Source organism: Gadus macrocephalus, chromosome 7 (genome assembly GCF_031168955.1).
Source record: "Gadus macrocephalus chromosome 7, ASM3116895v1".
NCBI lineage: Eukaryota > Metazoa > Chordata > Actinopteri > Gadiformes > Gadidae > Gadus > Gadus macrocephalus.
In genome coordinates this window covers 9,791,082-9,811,098 of record NC_082388.1, presented here as the reverse complement: position 1 = coordinate 9,811,098, position 20,017 = coordinate 9,791,082, and the positions used below count along the sequence as shown (strand labels likewise).

Genomic DNA, 20,017 nt, shown 5'->3' with positions numbered 1-20,017 from the left:
TTATGATATCTCATGCTGATTAATCAAAATTTCAATGATGAGCAGAACCATAGGAATTCATTATACAATGTTTTGGTTTCCTTCTTTAAATTCAACAGGTTAATTTAACAAGTGATGTAAATGTAGATGAAATCAAATGTAATTGGGAGGTTTCTTTCATGAAATAAAGGGAACAAAGATGAAAGGTTGAGAAATGGGGAGAAAAAAATACTTGTTTTCTGTTCTTATTTATTGAGACATTTTAAAATTGAATTTATTTGTCGATACCAAACACAAAACCATGAAAGAAAATACAAAGCAGAAACCCAATGAATCACTTCCAAAAAGAGCACTGCGATAGAACGTTGTTGGTTTTTGGGTTTGCCAAGAGATTTCAATTTATCACCTGAGTGCATTGGACAAAGTCAAAGCACAAACGTTGTTCCTCTGAAAGCTGTATGAAAGGTGTTTATAGGCCAGCCCCAGATGGTCCAAATAAATCCTGTGCGTCAAGCGTTCCATAATTTGGTGGTGCCAGGCTGAGTGACGGCAAGCCTTAAAGATAGATCAGCAGATATGCAAAGCACAGCAGGGAGGCTTACGATCCAGGACCTCAGCCCACTGAATTCAATCTGCCTTTACACCAAAGAAAGGCAAAGGCTTGTGGAAATAAGCCTAGTTTATTCACTCAAAGTTAGATTCAAAACAAACGGAACCAAAAATAGAACCCATACAAAAGTTAAGTAAAAATATAAACCCAAAGGAGCAGGCCCATACTAATGCTGAAGAACATCAACACATACCTACATATAAGTCGAAAAATATATTAGACACAAACTACAAACCATGTGTAGAACCGTCGCACTCGTTCATTCTCAGATTCCTCATCTTCGTCGCCGTCTCTGGCTCTTCCCTCCTCCTCCTTTTTTTTTTTTACCATTTCCTTTTCCAGCGTTCTCACCATCTGTCCATCTCTCCTTAGCATTTCCTTCTCTCCTTCCCTTCCCAGGCCCTCGTTCTTTAGAATGCAGTGTGATAAGGGAGGACCACTTGCAGCCTGGAGTCACGGTGAATTGCTACGGGGAGGCGTGGGTGTGGGGGGTGGAGGGGGAGCGGCGCTGGTTACTTGTGTGTGGCTAATGTCGGAGGGAGATAGCGCAGATGGCCGTGGCGCTCCTTATTGTGCACTTAATGGTGCTGCTGACAGGGGCAGCGGCGGGATGGGGGAGGCGGGCCAGGACGGGGATGGGGGAGTCGTCGAGAAAGGGGGATGTGGGAGGGAGCGGGACACACATTCTTTGGGGGGAAATTAATAATTGAGAAGAACTGGGCCTGCTGGAGAGCCTAGAGGCGTGGCATGTGTGTGTGTGTGTGTGTGTGTGTGTGTGTGTGTGTGTGTGTGTGTGTGTGTGTGTGTGTGTGTGTGTGTGTGTGTGTGTGTGTGTGTTTTAAGTGCCTGTATGTGTGTGTTGTTTGTGTACTTGTATCTGTGTGTGTGTGTGTGTGTGTGTGTGTGTGTGTGTGTGTGTGTGTGTGTGTGTGTGTGTGTGTGTGTGTGTGTGTGTGTGTGCGTGTGTGTGTTTGTGTGTGTGTTGCCCAAGAACACCATTACTACACTCTACAGTTTTGAACCTTATCGATTGGGTAAATGTAAGCACTATCACTCGAGAGGGAGTGCTGTTGTACTGAATATCAGTACGGCTATGATTCGGTCGTAGCGTACGAGGCCGCAGGCCGAGTGCCAAAGATAATCACAGTCTCACAGCAGTGCCGATATTCAGTACAACAGCACGACCTCGAGTGTGATATTGCTATTGCAGTTCTAAAAGCACCATTTATTAGTTAACAGTAATAAACCACAACAGATTATCATTTGTTTGTTTATTTAATGATTTATTTGGCTCCACCAACACAAATAGATCCGCAACTGGACTGGGACTGAACTGTTGCCAAGCAACACATAAACACACTAGCTTGCTACTTTGTCTAGGTCTACATATTACTTTATGTGACGTTACGTTACGTTCCCTTCGTCCTCTTCTGATGGCCATTCGTAATTCAATATGTTTGGAAACATGTTCCTCTTTGCGGTCCAAAGTTTGTCGCAATCTAAGCTACATAAAGGCTGTTAATAAAATTAAGGTTATAAGAACACCTGTAAAGCGGAGTGATGCATGTACAGTTAAAAGTGCCAGTGCTGTTATACTCTATATCAGCGCTCATGGAATGCCTCTTGTCCAATCAAATGACTTGGTCAGAACTAACTGTTGTATAAAGTACAATAACAATAGTGAGATGTTGATCGTGATTGCCAGTTCTGGTTCTCCATACAGCTAAAAGCCTGCTTTGAATGCACCGCGCCACATCACCAATCCTGTCACCGTTCATAATCAGGGGCCGGGCCATCATTGCAGATTCATCCCCATGGAGCCCAATCAAACCCAAAACCCCCAGAATGCTTTAATGTCTGTGTGATAGATTTGCTCAGTCTATATTTCTGCTGTCCAACAGAGCAGACTTCTGGAAGTAACAGATTGATCAATATCCCATTAGTTACTCTTCTCTTTTGGTGTTAGTGTTGTTGCAAATGCCTGCAGGTGAACTCACTCATGTTGTAGCATAAAAAAATGGTTGATTTTAAATATTGATCTAAAAAATATGAGCTAAACGGAAAGCAGTCTGAACTCAGCGGCTCTTTTGAGTTCTGCTGCCCCAGTTTGGGTATCATCAACAAAAGTTATTTTTAGCTGATAGACACAAACAAAAGGCTTTTTAGCACTTGGATAGATGTGTGAAGAGCCACACTTATTTCAGTGGTAAACATTCAAGCAGTAGCGATATTTAAAGCTTTTATCAGATAGTGGGATTTATATCAGTAAAGAAACACCTTAAATAGAACAATGTATAAAAGGTAATGAATTCTTTAAACTTTAAGGTTTGGAACAGACACCATTGAGAAGGTCGTTTCAATGGGTATTTCTCCTCTAATTACTGAATATCCACTCAGCACCATTCTAGAGATATCAAACTGAATGCACGCCATAGTAGTCTGCTGGCCAGTGCACACTCCCAGTACTATCCTGTGCACAAGCCTAGGCATAGCGGTCCGCTCAGCTGCGGTCCCAGTCTGTCCCTGGAGACCAGCCTATTTAACAGCCAGCCTGCTGCATACAATATAGGCTCTCTGGCAGCCAGAACGGTCCGCGGTGGAGAGGGAAAAGACAAGCCATTCTGCGAGTAGGAATAAACCTGGGCTAAAGGGAGCAGAGCTGTCATGCCCATGGTACTTTGTTAAGGTGTATGTGTGTGTGTGTGTGTGTGTGTGTGTGTGTGTGTGTGTGTGTGTGTGTGTGTGTGTGTGTGTGTGTGTGTGTGTGTGTGTGTGTGTGTGTGTGTTTGTGGATGTGGGTGCGTGTGCATGCTTGTTGTGCTCGCACGTGGACTCGTGCGTGTGTGTGTGTGTGTGTGGGTGTGTGTGTGTGTTTGTGGGTGTGGGTGCGTGTGCATGCTCGGTGTCCTCGCAACTGCACCTGTGTTTGTGTGTGTGTGTGTGTGTGTGTGTGTGTGTGTGTGTGTGTGTGTGTGTGTGTGTGTGTGTGTGTTTGCTTGAGTCAAGTCACCTAACAGCCCTGGAAGGTTGCCTCCTGAGCAACAATCAGGGTGCAGTAAAGTAACACTGCTGCAATCTGACAACTGGCCGCTTCTCCGATTGCAACACTGAGTCAGGAGTGTCTGTCACCATTCTGTGTTCCTCATGGGTGCCGACAACAGGGCTCGCTACTGGAAGGGACCAGATCAGTGTTAATGTCAATGTTGCTTTATTTCTATCAGTGGTGTTGAAGCTAACAATAATGGTTCACAGTGGGGTCAAGCGTTAAAGTACAATTACTTGATTCGTTTTTGTCCGAGTCAGCTGCAGTGTTTTCAACCAAGAGTTGGCTTTACTTCTAATTGGTGGCACCACCTAGGGAGTTGATTCTTAGCTTTCCTTCTGATTGTTGGAGGATGAACACGGTATGCAATACTCTCAACTTTTGAACACATTAAAAATCATAGAGAAAGCAAAGATCGAGGGACCTGTGAGTTTCACTCACCAGAGTTCCAAGGTGTGTGTGAAATAGATTGAGCTGTTTAAAAAGTCAACATTTGTTCAGAATTGTTGTAAATGTGTGTACAAATTGTTGGCATCAAAATGGTGAAAAAAGCTTTTCTGTCATTTCTAATTGGTTGAATATGTCATCACTTGGTATTAAGATGATTTGATGACGATTGGAATGTCAAACACGTTGCATCATACTGACTAACTGTCATCGCAGTTGACCGATTGAAATTGTTCCCTTAAGTGAGTTATATTTCACTAAACAACAAGCACTGTTGCGTTTGTTTTTCGTTTTTCCGCCCAGCCCAACATTCGACCAAGGTAGCTTTCCTGTGAGGTGGTCGAAATCAATGGGAGCAGAGGAGATCCACTTGCTCAGTAAAATATATGTCAATTCCATTTTTACATTTTACTTTCCAGCTTCTCCAGAATGAAGCTCTTTGAGCCATTTCTCGTATCTTCCTGAACAGTGATTCTAAAAAACCAAAAGACAACACCTTGATTGTTTTAGAGCTCGATTTTTGAGTGTTTGCTATATATCTTTTTGTGATTTATTCAAACTATGATGCCGTGCAAACTGCTCATCCTGGTGATGTCCCAAGAGGGCAAGTTGAATGTGGACCAGTCAAACAGGGACCGCAGATAAACCAACTCAAAGTGTAGCTCTAAAACAATCAAGGTGTGGTTATTTTCACAGACAAATATGCAAGGTGCTTCTCAGTTGACTTTTGGTAAATGAGGAATAGCCTTATTTCCATAAAAGAGTGTTCCTTTAATGGTTTTCCTGCATCCTGTGGTTTGCGTGCTATATATATTCATTTCCTCATTTAATGTTTTTACACACACACATCAATTTACATTTATAAATTCAAAAGCCAGCTCTACGACAGAGTCACAAGAGACTCCTGTTTAACGGTTTTAATAAAGATGAAATAAAGGATCATTTATGTGTTTGATTGTACTGATGTTTTGTGTTAAACTGGGAACAATTGTGTTTAGTCGAGGTTGTTCTCTATGCATGTCTGAAACACATCGACTCACCTTGGCTCTCAGGTTAATTGCCGGTGTATACTGCTGCTGTCTCTCTTCCTCTCAGGTGTATCTTTTCATTTTCATTCTTTTTTTTCTGTCACTGGAGGAGTTCTTCAAACGGTGCTGTGATGCTGGTGAGCCCGGGGGCTGATGCCACTGCTAATTTCACCAAGCCTTAAAGAACAAGCGTTGCTTAGCATCTGTTCTATGGGAACAACACTGGCTATGTATGAAGGGGGAGGGGAAATATGTTTCAACATTATGTGTTGCTTCTCTCCTGCACTTTGTGTATGTGTGTGGTTTTTTTCGTGTGTGGGACACGCACACACACACACACACACACACACACACACACACACACACACACACACACACACACACACACACGCGCATAAACACAAACACAAACACACAAACATACAAACACACTATAGTGTCCGTAAGGATTAAAAGCTGGCTCTCCGTGGTGCTCAACGTGTGACCAATCTCCAGCTTGGGCAATTTTAAACTCCTTTGAACTGAAAAGCTCTGTTAAAGGTGTACTAACCCATTTGCTCTCTCTCAAGGTGGCTTATTTCCAGCCATTTACTGTAATTCCTGTAGAAAGAAGGGAATTAAAGAAGAGGACATACAGAATCCCTGCCACAATGTTGTTGTTGTTGTTGTCAATTTGTTTCCCCTGCAATTATTAAGTCTTCATGTTGTTCAGAAACATACCTTTTTTAAGAAATTTTGAGAAGGAAACACTTCTGAGGTACGGGAAAGTGAAAAGAAAGGCGCAGAGGGAAATGCAGAAACAACAAAGTAAACATTAAATATCTCGTTGTCACAGAGTGAGTGTATGCATATACACACTTGGGAATGAATACACAGATAAACAAAAGAATACATGCGGAAAAAGACAATTACATTTTTTGCAATTATATTTCTATTCACTGCTGAATTTAAAAATGATTTAATACATTTATTAAATACACGTTGTAATTCCTGAATTCCTTTTTCATTTCATAATGTCCCATTCTGCATTCCAGATGTCATACAGCTATAAGATAATACATGCATATATATATGCAGAGTTTTTATTGCCTGTTGCAGCGACTTGATTTTGTGCAGCGGTTAAATGTAACACACAAGGGGGCGATGCGGTGCGAAGGGAGATGTTGTGGAGATGTGATTGTGGGGGAAGGGGGGGAGGGGTGACACAACAAGTTTGAGTTCATTGGACGGGGACGGGAGATGCATCGAGGGAGACGGCTCGCCACCAGGGGACAGAGTTCAGACGCCGCACAGAATAATCTGGAGCCGGTGTGACTTGAGGCTCCGCTATCGCAGCTTCCCTGATTGGACGTTAAAGGGGTGCTCCCCGGTGGGGGCTGAGGACTTCTCCACAGGCACGGCCTGTGGGGAAGTCCTCAGTCCAACACAGTCGATCAATCCCTTTAAAGGACATGATTTATTGCAGTGAGCATCAAGTCCACTGTGTGTTTTATACAGTTGGGACCAAATAATACCTTTGCCAAGCTTTATTCATTATCATGAGGCAGCCCGGTTTCACCGTTCAATGGTAAGCATGTGTAGAACGGAAAACCTGAACCCAGTCTTACAAATCTCTCTCTCCATCACATTAATAACTCTCCACCGTTTCCCCCGGGATCGTGGACATGCTCAGAGCATTGGTTCCTGAGCAGTCCCCTGGATCGTATGAAAGATTAGGAAGAAAGAGATGAGCCATCCATCTATACACACATTTGGAGAAGTAACTTTACCACGGGGGACAAGAATTGCCTCACTGACTTCATTGTAATGCAATGTGAGTAACTTTACATGCTGGGATGTACCCAAAGCTTTAAAACATCCAGACATTATTTTTCTTTCACATTTAAATCTGAACACCAATGTGATTGATGACTATTAAAGGTGTTAGGGGGAAGTAGAGCGAGTGGACCCAAAGGCTCAACACGGACTGAGACTGATACAGAGAGTAAATTATAAGGGATGGCAACAAATAAGAAATGGCGGGGAGCGGGGTAAGGCGCTTGATGGCCGGCGGGTAGTCAGACAGGCGAGGGGTTGGCAACAGGCGGGTAATCAGACAGGTGAGGGTTCGGTTAAAGGATGGTAGTCAGACAGGTGAGGGTTCGGTTAAAGGATGGTAGTCAGACAGGTGAGGGTTCGGTTACAGGAGGGTAGTCAGACAGGTGAAGGTTCGGTTACAGGAGGGTAGTCAGACAGGTGAGGGTTCGGTTACAGGCGGGTAGTCAGACAGGTGAGGGTTCGGTTACAGGAGGGTAGTCAGACAGGTGAGGGTTCGGTTACAGGAGGGTAGTCAGACAGGTGAGGGTTCGGTTACAGGAGGGTAGTCAGACAGGTGAGGGTTCGGTTACAGGAGGGTAGTCAGACAGGTGAGGGTTCGGTCACAGGAGGGTAGTCAGACAGGTGAGGGTTCGGTTACAGGAGGGTAGTCAGACAGGTGAGGGTTTCGGTTACAGGAGGGTAGTCAGACAGGTGAGGGTTTCGGTTACAGGAGGGTAGTCAGACAGGTGAGGGTTCGGTCACAGGAGGGTAGTCAGACAGGTGAGGGTTCGGTCACAGGAGGGTAGTCAGACTGTACACAGGGAGGAGATTATTAGCGCGAGCAACGGAACACAATGACCAAATAATCTTAACACAAGGAGAGGCCAGGGACAAGGTACTGACTGAACAACGATCTAGCGACGATTGCCATTGGCAGGAGTGGGGGGTGAATGGATGATGAGAGACTGGCCTCGCTAGGTGGCAGAGGTGGACGGCGTGACATAAGGGACTTCTTCAATGTATATGTTATCAAGGATTATGTAGGAGGTTTCTTTGAATGTGACACAGTTAATCCATTTCACCTCATTGCATTTTTAAACGTTCTAAAGATAGATTGCCATAACACTGCTCAATAGGCTTTAAATTGCAAAACATGGTTACAATTCCCTTAAAGAATTTGATTAAACAGATGTGTTTGTGTGTGTGTGTGTGCGTGTGTGTGTGTGTGTGTGTGTGTGTGTGTGTGTGTGTGTGTGTGTGTGTGTGTGTGTGTGTGTGTGTGTGTGTGTGTGTGTGTGTGTGTGTGTGTGTGTGTGTGTGTGTGTGTATGCATGTGTTTGTGTGTGTTTGTGTGTCTGTGTGTGTGTTTGTGTGTGTGTGTGCAACAGTCTTTTGCATTCAATTTGACGGTAACAAAAAAAATAAAACAATAAAGGTCTCTTCCACAATATGCAGATGACACCACACAAGGAACCACCAGTGAGAAATTGTCTATCTGCGCAGGTTAATTTGAGAAGACATGCATGAATTTCACATGTCTGCTTTTCGACCATACCAAAGTCAAAAACTGTATTACAATTGCTGTCAAATAACAATATTGTATTTTCTTCAAATTGCAGTGCATCCAAGCCACAAGGTGAGATTAGGTCTCTACAAAACAATTCAGTGTTTCCTTTTCATCCCTAGAATGGCAGAAGTAGCAGGTAATGAATCCTGTGAAGCTATCTGAAACATATTTTCAATGTAGCCTACATTTTACCCACTCAATTTCATTAATTCAGAACACTAGGAAACTAATACAAATTTGACCATAACAAATGCACATGCAAAAAAATATGCACAAAAGAATTGCTAAATAACTAAGTAAAACGAATTGTATTAGTACAGTCAAATAAAAATGTTGTCTTTTGTTCAAATGGCAGTATATCCAAGCCACAAGGTGAGAATAGGTCTACATAATCATTCAGTGTTTCTTTTACCTCTGTATTTTGCTGTACTGTTCACTCTTTCTGCGGTTGCTCGCTGTGAACTTGAATGCATTAGAATGGGTTGTCTGGTATCTCTACACATGGGTGGTCTGGTGTCCCTTCACATGGGTGGTCTGGTGTCTCTTCACATGGGTGGTCTGGTGACTCTTCATATTCAATTAATTAGCAACAGCAACAATACATTTGCAAACAAGGCCAAAGCAATAGTTTCTGCTTCCAGTGAAGAAATATTGTAATTTCCATCGCCCCTGGAATTGATGGTCCTCTTCATCCACCTTTCTCTTTTTAGCTCCAGCAGCCATGATGTAGGATGTCCTACATCATGCTTACTCTTAACAACCTACCTGTGGCTGTTTAATTGATGGGCATGTTTGTCCCATGTTACTTTGTTTATTGCAGGTACAGTACTGAATTCTACAAACCTTCTCAAGCTATCCAATTCTACTACTATTACTGGTATACAAATGATTGTTCAAACCAGTGGTTTGAACAATCATTGGTCCTATGAGGGCATGTTTTGTCCCATGTTACTTTGTCTATTGCACTAAATGTCGTTGTATTTGAAGATATAGGCCCAAAGCCTAGTAATGTTTCCATGTCTGTATTAAAGTATTTCCTAGTGCTTTAATAATTGTTCTAATTTAAAGAAGCCAGATTGATGTTCTGTAAATCTTTGAACATAAATGTGAAGCACAATAAACAGTGTCATTCATGTCTCAAAATTACTTTGTGATAGTGTTTATTTTGCACACGGATGCGATATATTGGCCTACCCATATTTAACTTAATGTATTGCAACAATAACATTTCGGCCCACGACGCTCTCACAAGATTCTATTTTGGCCCTCCACTGGGAAGAATTTGGGCACCCCTGCGCTAGAGCCAGAATGGGGCTGCCACCATGAGGTGAAAAGAGAAATTGCAACTTAAACTTGTATGAATAAAAAATGGCAGCTTGCAGGCCATATAAATAATACATTTTCGTAAGGGAGCCGGACTTTGGACATGCCTGTACTAACTGTTTTTAATACAATTCATGGACCTGCCCCATTCTGCATTTTATGAATGCATTTTAACGCAAACAAATTTGGCCACATAGAAATACAGATGCTCCTCACGCCTACGCAAATTAAGTTAACCTTCTCCCACAATGCCTCAAGACGCTGGGGGGGTCATCCCTATGTTCCCCAGGTCCTATGTTCCCCGGGGGCAAAGGGTTAGGGTCAGGTTAAGGGTTATGGTTAGGGTTAATCCTAAACCTAACCCTAACCATAACCAATCGGAGGAGAGACATTCTAACCAATCAGAGGCGAAAAAGGCGGTACTTGCCCCTACCATCCTACGAAAAAAAGATTTGCTCACAGGGTCCAATGTTCCCCGTCAAATACAAAGCGGGGAACATAGGACCCCGGGAACATAGATACGCTCCCGACGCTGGAACAGACTGACGGTTCATGTGAGGTGAGTAGCTTACTTAACCTATTTAAAAAAGAACCCTGAGGCCTTTAATTTCCCCAATGTATAAAGTGTCTCTAATTATTATCCAGGTACTTTGTTCCAACTTTTATTATTGACATATTTTCCAGCTCGCCAAATATTTATCCCTAGCAGGTAAATCTTGGAGCTGCCTTTGAAATAAGGAGACAGCTTAGAGCCCAGAAAGGACTTATGCCACATGACCTTGTTCATAATTTGCAGTCAATTAATAAATTATAAATATATACATAAGCTGATCAATTTACAGCGTAGGACTCCATGTCGCTTGTATTTTCAAAATATAATAATTGCGCTTGACTCAAAATGATTGCGCTCTGTTCGTCTTGCCATCGTGTTAGTTTAGTGTCCTCACAACCTGGCAACCCGTATGAGCTTCAAGTCTGGGGAGGAGGGTTTTGGCAGAGACATCTCTCCAATATTGTTCTTTATATACCACACACACACACACACACACACACACACACACACACACACACACATATATAAATATATATATATATATATATATATATATATAAGCTGCAGCAGGCCAACACATTTAAACACTGGGTGTCAATTACCCCTTATCAATCAACCTAGTTATTTCAATCAGTTCTAATCAGTAAGGGGCTGACATTAAAGCTGCATTTATAATAGGATTATTTTATTTTCTTACGGCACAACTGCCACCATTTTTTAGCTCTACCTGTTTCGTTTGTGACATTAGAACGGTTTTAATTTGCATTTAGTTGCCATGTTTATTAAGCACACTAAAGCAGACATGTCTAATAAGAAAATGGGTTTATTTTGAATAACAATGCAAAGAAACTCACAATGATTTAGTAAATACAGCTAAATACACCAAATACGTAAAACTGTGCCATGCGGTTCATGTGCGGTCAGTTGCAGAAGGGAGCCTCTCACTGCCACCATGCGGCCCGCCGCCCATGAGACCAAACTTGTGTCTGCTTTCATTTTGTACAGCAAGGCGTCGTTCATCACCTTGCTGTGCTGCAAGAACCTCTCATCTTCCCTCTCCAGATATTGCAGCAGCTCCTCATTACTGTCTTGCTTCCCCTTCCCTGTGTACAAGAACAAAAACAATCAACATAAATCTTCATTGTGTAGCCATTGCAAAATGTGGTCAGTTCTGCAGTATGAACACTATGCTCGTACCTAATGCCTGTCAAAAAATGTCTGTGGCAGGTCAATTTAACTTGAACCTAATTATTTATCAAAGCAATTTGAATTAATGAGGATTAAGGCTCTATTGTGTATCACATATTTAAGGCAAGTCAAAGGCTTTCTCAATGGATTCAGAAATGCCAGACAAATAAAAAATGGAATGCCCACCAGACTATTATATGTTATAAATAAGTAATGGTACTCAGTGTTTGTATTAAAGGTTGGGTATGGGATTTGCGAAATGCCAGCAGATTTTGAAAATACACAACTCAAATGGTCCTACCCCCTCTCCTTCAACGCTGACTCTGACTCCACCCATTCCAAGTACATGGACGCGCAATCATGCACGAGCAAACACAGATGCGCGAGAGCGAGTCATTTGCTAGTTAGCTAGCTCCAGTAGCTACCGCAGGATAACAACAAACAGAAGCTTGCTCTGGGTCACGAGGTTTGAGTACGTGCACGAAGGGGTCGCGCGCGGGGGAGGGGGAGTGCAGTACGACCGTTTGATTGACGTACTTACTGTCCAATGCAACTCGGTGGCAATGGAAATCATTGGCTGGAGTTTTTCGAGCACTGCCCGTTCCACAGATGATTGACTTGTTTAATTTTCATGTCAGTACTTCTAACTCAGTGGCTGTAAGTGGGTTATGATAAGGATTTCAAGTAATTTTGCAAAAATGGCCAAAAAAGAGAATTCCATACCCAACCTTTAATAAAATATAATATAATATAATATAGTATAATATAATGCAAGAGTCAATGTAACATATTATGATATATTATGGGATATGAGCATTGGTATAAAGGTGTAGTAGTGGAGTCGTATATATACCCAGCAAAATGGCGTTGAGATGGAGACAGTGATGGAGACCACAAGCTTTGAGTTCCTGCAAGGCAGTGTGGGTCCCGGTAGCTCCACTTCAGTTCGACATTGCCGATGGCAGACCGCTCTATATTTATGCCTTGTTAGCCTTTAGTGAGGCTAGATGTTAAGTGGCGATGGTAACATTAAGTGAGCTAGCTGGCAATGTGCTAAAGTAGCATCATAACATTACCTATTGTCAGTAATGTTGCACAAGCTGGCTAGTAGGCCTAGCTGGTCAGCTAACTTTATCCAAGCAAGCATAACTACTAATGTCTGCTGTTACTGTCGAGTGTTCGCACCGCACGCGGAGTGATTTATAGGAACTATTGCGTACGACACACCGCTCCGCAGAGGTGTGTGTGTGTGTGTGTGTGTGTGTGTGTGTGTGTGTGTGTGTGTGTGTGTGTGTGTGTGTGTGTGTGTGTGTGTGTGTGTGTGTGTGTGTGTGTCGCACGTACGCTCCCCGGGACCAACCTAGGTTGAGACCCACTTGTTTCCATGGTTCGTCGATTTCACTTAGGCGCTCGGCCCGGCTCGGCTCAGTCTTAACCCGGTCCGACCCAGGTCACTCTGTTAAGTCCCTTCACAACTGTTACTTTAATACGAATTCAGACCTGTCCCCCCCGTTTAGCGGGATCAAGGTCTCTCTCTTGGTTAATACGAAATAATGATGTATCTTTTTGCCTTGTGAATTAACAAAACCTATTTTACGTCTCTGCCTTGTCACCCTCTATACACGTCAGTCACAATCAACCATTGCTTGTAAAATGCGCCACTTACCGTGAGGGGATCGGCTGGGAGAGCGCGTCGTTCTGCTTTGCCTTTGTCGAGGAGTCGACAGGGAAAAGGACTCGAACGATTGAGTTAACCTACTACAAATGTAGTCAGGTAGATTTATTTTTAGGTCCAATAAACACAATAACTTTTACAACTGAGTATAGATTTTGAAAAGAAAAGACAGTAAAAGAAGAAGAAAATAGATGAAAAATGGACAGGATTTTAACCAAACTATTGCTAACTCTAAGAGGGGATCCTAATTGAGCCTTTCCCCAGGAAGGGTAGGCAGCGTTGTAAGAGGGGGGGGGGGGATCCTATTAAAACCACCGACGGTTCTCAAGCGGCTCTCGAGGAAGGGGTTTTTAAGACTAAACCTACTAAAGCCACCAACGATTCTCAAGAGGAGCTCAAGGAAGGTGTTTTAGGACTAAACCTACTAAAGCCACCAACGATTCTCAAGAGGAGCTCAAGGAAGGTGTTTTAGGACTAAACCTACTAAAGCCACCAACGATTCTCAAGAGGAGCTCAAGGAAGGTGTTTTTAGGACTAAACTACCAACGTTTCCCGAGTGGAGCCCAGGTTTTAACGTTGACGCAACTCTCGTGCCCCAGTACACCGCACAACCCCGAGAGCTGTCTTTATTTAATCACGCTTAAGACTAAGCCTATTAAAAGTACCAACGTTTCTCCAAGAGGAGCTTGAGGTTGGATTTCTAAAACTAAACTAAAAAAGGATAGAGTCTGAACCGAGCGCTACGGTGTCAGAGTCCTTAAGATGAAAATCTATTGCTATGAAGGCCACCGTTTTTTGGAGCAGTAGAGCGGAGCACACGACACCACACCAACAGCAGAACACCCAAAAAGACCGACTGAGCTCTCTCTGCAGATCTCCCTGCTTAACCCTTCTGATAACAAAAGATCCTTTGTTAAATGTTCCCAAGTTTCCCTTATTTTGCCCGAGGGCCAACACAAGAAGCTTGAAGTCATGCACATGCTATCACATGCCTAGTGTTCATACATCATGGGGTCTAAAGGGACACACGTTCTTTGTATTCCTCCAATGTTTCTCCACAAGGAGATATGTTTAAGCATTCAATTTACTACATAAAAAGAGTATATAATGTAACCAGTTGGCATTTTAAGGCACACAATTTTAACATGTAAGAATATCTAAAGTAAGCAATTTACTTTCTCATAAGATATAAGGCACACAAGAATTTATAAATTAAGCAATTTACTTTATCGTAAGATATATATAGGCACACAAGAAGTTATAAAGTAAGCAATTTACTTTGTAGTAAGATATATATAGGCACACAAGAAGTTATAAAGTAAGCAATTTACTTTATCGTAAGATATATATAGGCACACAAGAAGTTATAAAGTAAGCAATTTACTTTATAGTAAGATATATATAGGCACACAAGAAGTTATAAAGTAGGCAATTTACTTTATTGTAAGAATATATATAGGCACACAAGAAGTTATAAAGTAAGCAATTAACTTTATCGTAAGAATATATAGGCACACCTATATATATATGGTGACCTTGTTAACAGCATGGTGTCACAGCACGATTCTTGAGTGATTCTGGAACGCCAGGTGCATCAATATAGTGAGTCCTATCGGGACACACGTCAGTGTACTTGTGTGTGCGGGAGTGTTTGTGTTGGGTGCTGCCGTTGTAGGTGTCCCAGTTCTCTGTTTATGTGCGCCAAGGCATGTGGGGTCCAAATACATCGGAAGTCGGAGCCCAACCCCATATGTAAGGGGCTTGGGGTCGTTCAAAGTAGATGCTGTGTCGTCCATTGCTGCTTTCCAGGATACAGAACCTCTTCCTTGTGGGGAGATGATAAAACAGCTTCCGGGACAGGCGTATGATGCCCCGGTCAGGATTCCTCCTGGTGTCCTCTGGGGTGGAGGCGACAAGAGTGGAGTACGGCATCAGGTGGTCCGCTTCTCTGATGGAGAGAAGGGGCCAGATGTGTTGGTAGTCCTCATCTAGCTGGGGCCACCCTCGGGGTCCCAACCGGAGACCGCAGAAGTGGTTAAAGGTCCATTCTGGGTTCCTCAACTTGATGCTCTTCGTCTTAAACCACTCTCCCTCCTGGAACCGGAGCAGCTGGTTCCTGCGTGTTCCTGGACCCCGGGAAAAACACCTCGGAGGGCAGGTGGGCGCCTTCCCTCCGAGTCTGTTGGGCGTGTTCTGGTCGTTGAGCAGAGAGGGGCCCAGTGTGGCCCCGTCGGAGGGCCCCGACCCCCATCAGGGGTGGAGGCTGCGTGGGAGTTGTGTCTCTTGGTACTGCACGAGTCCTGAAGTTGGGTCCTCCTCGGGCATGAGTGTTAGGTGCGGGAGGGAGAAATCTATGGCTGCTCATCGCCCTAGCTTGTCTAGGTCTCGTCTGGTGGTTACCCCGTCCCCTCGTTAGGTCATAAGGCTCCCTTCTTGTGTGGGGAGCTTGGGACACCCGGTTTAAGACCCACCCATCTAGTTCGTGGCCCCTGGGGATATTCGCAGGACATTGATAGATCATAAATGATAGATCGAAAAAATAAATAAATAAATAAACATAATAAATAAAAAATAAAAAGTAAATAAAACAAAAACAAACAATCACGTTAGACGTTGTGTGTGAGTTTGAACAGGTGAGTTTTGAGTTGTGACTTGAAGGTTGTAAGGGTGTCTGACTGTTTTATGTGTGGGGGGAGGGAGTTCCAGAGCCTGGGTGCTGAACAGCTGAATGACCGGGCACCCATTGTAGTGAGTCGTGATGTGGGGATACATACTAGTCCAGCAGAGGTTGAGCGGAGGGAGAGCGAGGGAGTGTATTCTTGGAGGAGGTTGCAGAGGTAACTGGGGGCTAGGTTGTGGAGAGCTTTGTAGGTGAGGAGTAGGGTTTTGTATTGGATGCGGTAGTGTACTGGGAGCCAGTGAAGTTGGATGAGGACAGGGGTGATGTGGTCAGATGATTTGGTGCGGGTGATGATCCGGGCGGCTGAGTTCTGAATGATCTGCAGTCTGTTGATGAGTTTGGTGGGGAGTCCGGTGAGGAGGGCGTTGCAGTAGTCTAAGCGTGATGTGACAAATGAGTGAACTAGGATTTCAGTGCTGGATTGGGTCAGTGATGGGCGGAGTCTGGCGATGTTGCGGATGTGGAAGAATGCAGTCCGGGTGATGTTGTGAACATGGGGTGCGAATGAGAGGGTGTTGTCCAGGATGACGCCGAGGCTCTTGACTTTGGAGGAGAAGGGTACTGGGAATCCATCGATGATTATGAGTGGAGCTGGGGTGTGTTGTGATTTAGTGAGGGTGGATTTGGATCCGATGAGCAGGGCCTCGGTCTTGTTTCCATTGAGTTTCAGGAAGTTCCTGCTCAACCAGCTCCGGATCTCTTCCAGGCACGTGATGAGGGAGGTGGGGGGGGATGGCAGCGGTGGGTTTGGTGGAGATGTAGACCTGTGTGTCGTCAGCGTAGCAGTGAAAATGGACCCCATGGTGACGGAGGAGTGTGCCCAGTGGGAGGAGGTAAGTGGTGAACAGGAGTGGACCCAAGACTGACCCCTGGGGGACACCCAGTGAGACACCTGAACACCCAGACTTGTGGTTGCTTGGTTGAACAAATTGTTGACGGCCGGTGAGGTAGGATGTAAACCAGGAGAGTGCAGCACCAGTGATCCCAATGCCAGCCAGGCGGTCCAGGAGCAGAGGGTGGGAGATGGTGTCGAATGCTGCGCTGAGATCGAGGAGGATGAGAATGGTGAGTAATCCAGAGTCGGCTGCAAGGAGGAGGTCGTTGGTGATTTTGACTAGGGCTGTGTCAGTGCTGTGTTTTGGACGGAAGCCAGATTGGAACGGTTCGTGGAGATTGTTTGTGTCAAGGTGGGACTGTAGTTGTGCGGCAACCACCCTTTCAAGTGTTTTGGAGATGAAAGGGAGATTGGAGATGGGCCGGTAATGGTTAAGGTCAGTGGGGTCAGCACCAGGTTTTTTCAGGATGGGAGTGATGGCAGCCAGCTTGAGACTGGGGGGTACAGTACCAGTAGTGAGGGAGGAGTTAATTATGTTGGTGTTCATGGGGGAGATGGACGGAAGACATGCTTTGACAAGGGAGGTGGGAAGAGGATCGAGCTGACAGGTGGTGGTTTTGGCTTTGCGGATGAGTTCTGAAACGGTCTGTTCTGTTACTGGGGTGAAGTCAGAGAGGGAGCTGATGAGAGGTTGGCCAGAGGTGATCATCCAGGGTGGGTCATCAGAGGGGGTGCGAGATGAGGCCAGTTGTTGGTGAATGGTGTTGATTTTAGAGCTGAAGAAGTCCAGGAACGCAGTGCATTGGGTGGTGGAAATGTCTGGAGGGAGGGTTTTAGGAGGCTGAAGTAAGTGGCTGACTGTTGAGAAGAGGACTCTGCTGTTGCCTGTACCAGTGTTGATGAGGTTGGAGTAGTATGAGGTTTTGGCAGTGGTGAGGGCATTCTTGTAGTGATGGAGGTGGTCCGAATACATTTGGCGGTGAACAGTGAGTTAAGTCTTATTGTAGAGTCGCTCCAGTCGACGACCAGTGGCTTTGAGCTGGCGCAGATGAGGAGTGAACCAGGGAGCAGTGTGGGTGAATGAGACTGAGCGGGTTTTCAGGGGGGCCAGGGTGGTGAGGGAAGAGGAGAGGCAGTTATTGTAGTGAGTCACCAGGTCAGTCAGGGAGGAAGCTGGGGGAGGGTTGGGGTAGGAGCTGATCAGGGTGGAGAGGTCTGTGGTGTTGATAAGTTTGATGTTTCTGAAGGAGATGGTCCGTTGTTCCTTGGTTTTGTGTAGTTGGGTATGAATGTCAAAAAGTACAGCTTTGTGGTCGGAGATGGGGAAATCAATGACATCAAGGTTAGTGGGAGTGATGTCAGTGCAGCAGATTAAATCCAGAATGTGACCTTTGTTATGGGTTGGGAGGTTGACATGTTGTGTGATGCCAAGACAGTCCAGAAGTGATGTGAAGTCATTAGCAAAAGTACAGGATGGGTTGTCAATGTGGATGTTGAAATCACCAAGGAGGATAACAGTGGGGGACATTGCACATATAGATGTAAGTAGTGATGAGAATTCTTTGAGGAAAACAGCAGAGGGTTTTGGTGGTCTGTAAATGGTGACAATGATAGTGGGTTTGGGGCCTGAGAGTTTTACAGCTAGAGTCATTCAAAGGAGGAGTGATGGGGGACTGTGACAGTGGTGACTTTGATGTTATCACGATGGAGGAGAGCGAGGCCACCCCCCCTCCCATTAACCCGGGGTTTACTAATAAAAGAAAAACCTGGTGGGACAGCCTCATTTAGATGGGAGAAGTAATTTGGTTGTTGCCAGGTCTCAGTGAGGCAGAGAATGTCTAGGCTCTGGTCAACAATAAAGTCATTTATCAAAAGGGCCTTATTACTGAGGGATCTGGTGTTCAGCAGACAGAGTTTCAGACAGGTGAGTGGAGTGTAGCAGGTTGCTTTGAGCAGAGGGGACAGTACACTGTGATTGACGGGACTGACCGTACGGGCTGTGCGAGGAAGGGGGCGGGGCCCAGTGGACCAGAAGGAGCGGATGTTTTTGTTGCTGGTGTGAGTGTACAGAAAATTCCGTCCAGAGCCTCGGTGGATGTATTTTGGTCGTTTGAGAATGTCGTGGTGGGATGCAAGCTGAGGTGGGGGGGTCCTTGAGAAGATCCGGCCATACCACCCTGAACACGCCCGATCTCGTCTGATCTCGGAAGCTAAGCAGGGTCGGGCCTGGTTAGTACTTGGATGGGAGACCTCCTCAGAAGCCCAGGTTGCTGTAAGTAGTGACGGGTGTCACCAAAAGAGAAAAAAAACACGCCCGATCTCGTCTGATCTCGGAAGCTAAGCAGGGTCGGGCCTGGTTAGTACCTGGATGGGAGACCGCCTGGGAATACCAGGTGCTGTAAGTGGTGTCGGGTGGTGGCCTCTAGGTGGCACTCTTCCCTCTGGCCCCCTTACTCATCAATCCCGATGCCCCAGTGCAGTGACGGGGACACTGTGCTGTGGAAGGTGCCGTCCTTCGGAGGAGACGTAAAACCGAGGTTCTGACTCACTTTGGTCATAAAAGATCCCATGGCACTGATCGCAAAGAGTAGGGGTGTTCTGGCCCAACCAGGCTCATTCAATCTGGCCCCCTTATCATCCTCCTGTATAATTGTCTGACTCATTAATTCCCTCACTCTCCACCTCAAGCTGGTGTGTGGTGAGCGTTCTGGCGCAGATTGGCTGCCGTGCATCACCCGTGTTGGTGCTACACACTGGTGGTGGTTAGTGAGGTTCCCCCTTCCCTGTAAACAGCGTCTTTGAGTGTCTAGAAAAGCGCTATATAAATTCAATCCATCATCATCATCATCCGTAGACGTAACATCTCCGTTACCGAGTAACGGAGCGGCAGAGATGCGCTCGTTTCGTGAGAGGGTTGGATAGCTTGGTCCACCTAATGTGGGCCATTCTTCGAATGAATAAGTGATCACAACGTTGGACATGCCCTCTACTATACTGGCCACCTCTGCATCTACCGTATCCCTAGCTGGTCCGTTATTGATTTCAGTCATTCCTCCTGCATCTGGTCTGGGGGGTTCCGGAGATCCATCTGGCTGTTTGGGCTGGGTTAGGCCAGTGCGTTAGTTAACAGTTTTTTAGTACAGGAAAGGGGAAAAGGAGTTTTTGGTCAGAGTCCTCTTGACACTGAACACTTAGGTGTGTCTGACAGTTATTGTTTCGCGATCCGCTTTAATTAAAAATGTGGAACTAGTTCCCATCATCCTCCCATTAAAGTGGGAGCGAAATTGATAGG

At 44.9% G+C, this 20,017-nt stretch overlaps 1 long non-coding RNA gene and 1 other non-coding gene across 2 annotated transcripts; one reads left to right on the top strand and one right to left on the bottom strand.

The window, feature by feature from the left end:
* Window positions 1-11,154: 11,154 nt before the first annotated feature.
* On the bottom strand, window positions 11,155-14,012 carry LOC132461377 (uncharacterized). The gene is made up of 2 exons (XR_009526609.1): window positions 12,389-14,012; window positions 11,155-11,450 (listed from the first exon to the last, which is right to left on the bottom strand). It is a non-coding gene; the product is annotated as an uncharacterized LOC132461377 (long non-coding RNA).
* Window positions 14,013-18,884: 4,872 nt separating this feature from the next.
* Window positions 18,885-19,004, top strand: LOC132462225 (5S ribosomal RNA). The gene has a single exon (XR_009526784.1). It is a non-coding gene; the product is annotated as a 5S ribosomal RNA (ribosomal RNA).
* Window positions 19,005-20,017: the final 1,013 nt, after the last annotated feature.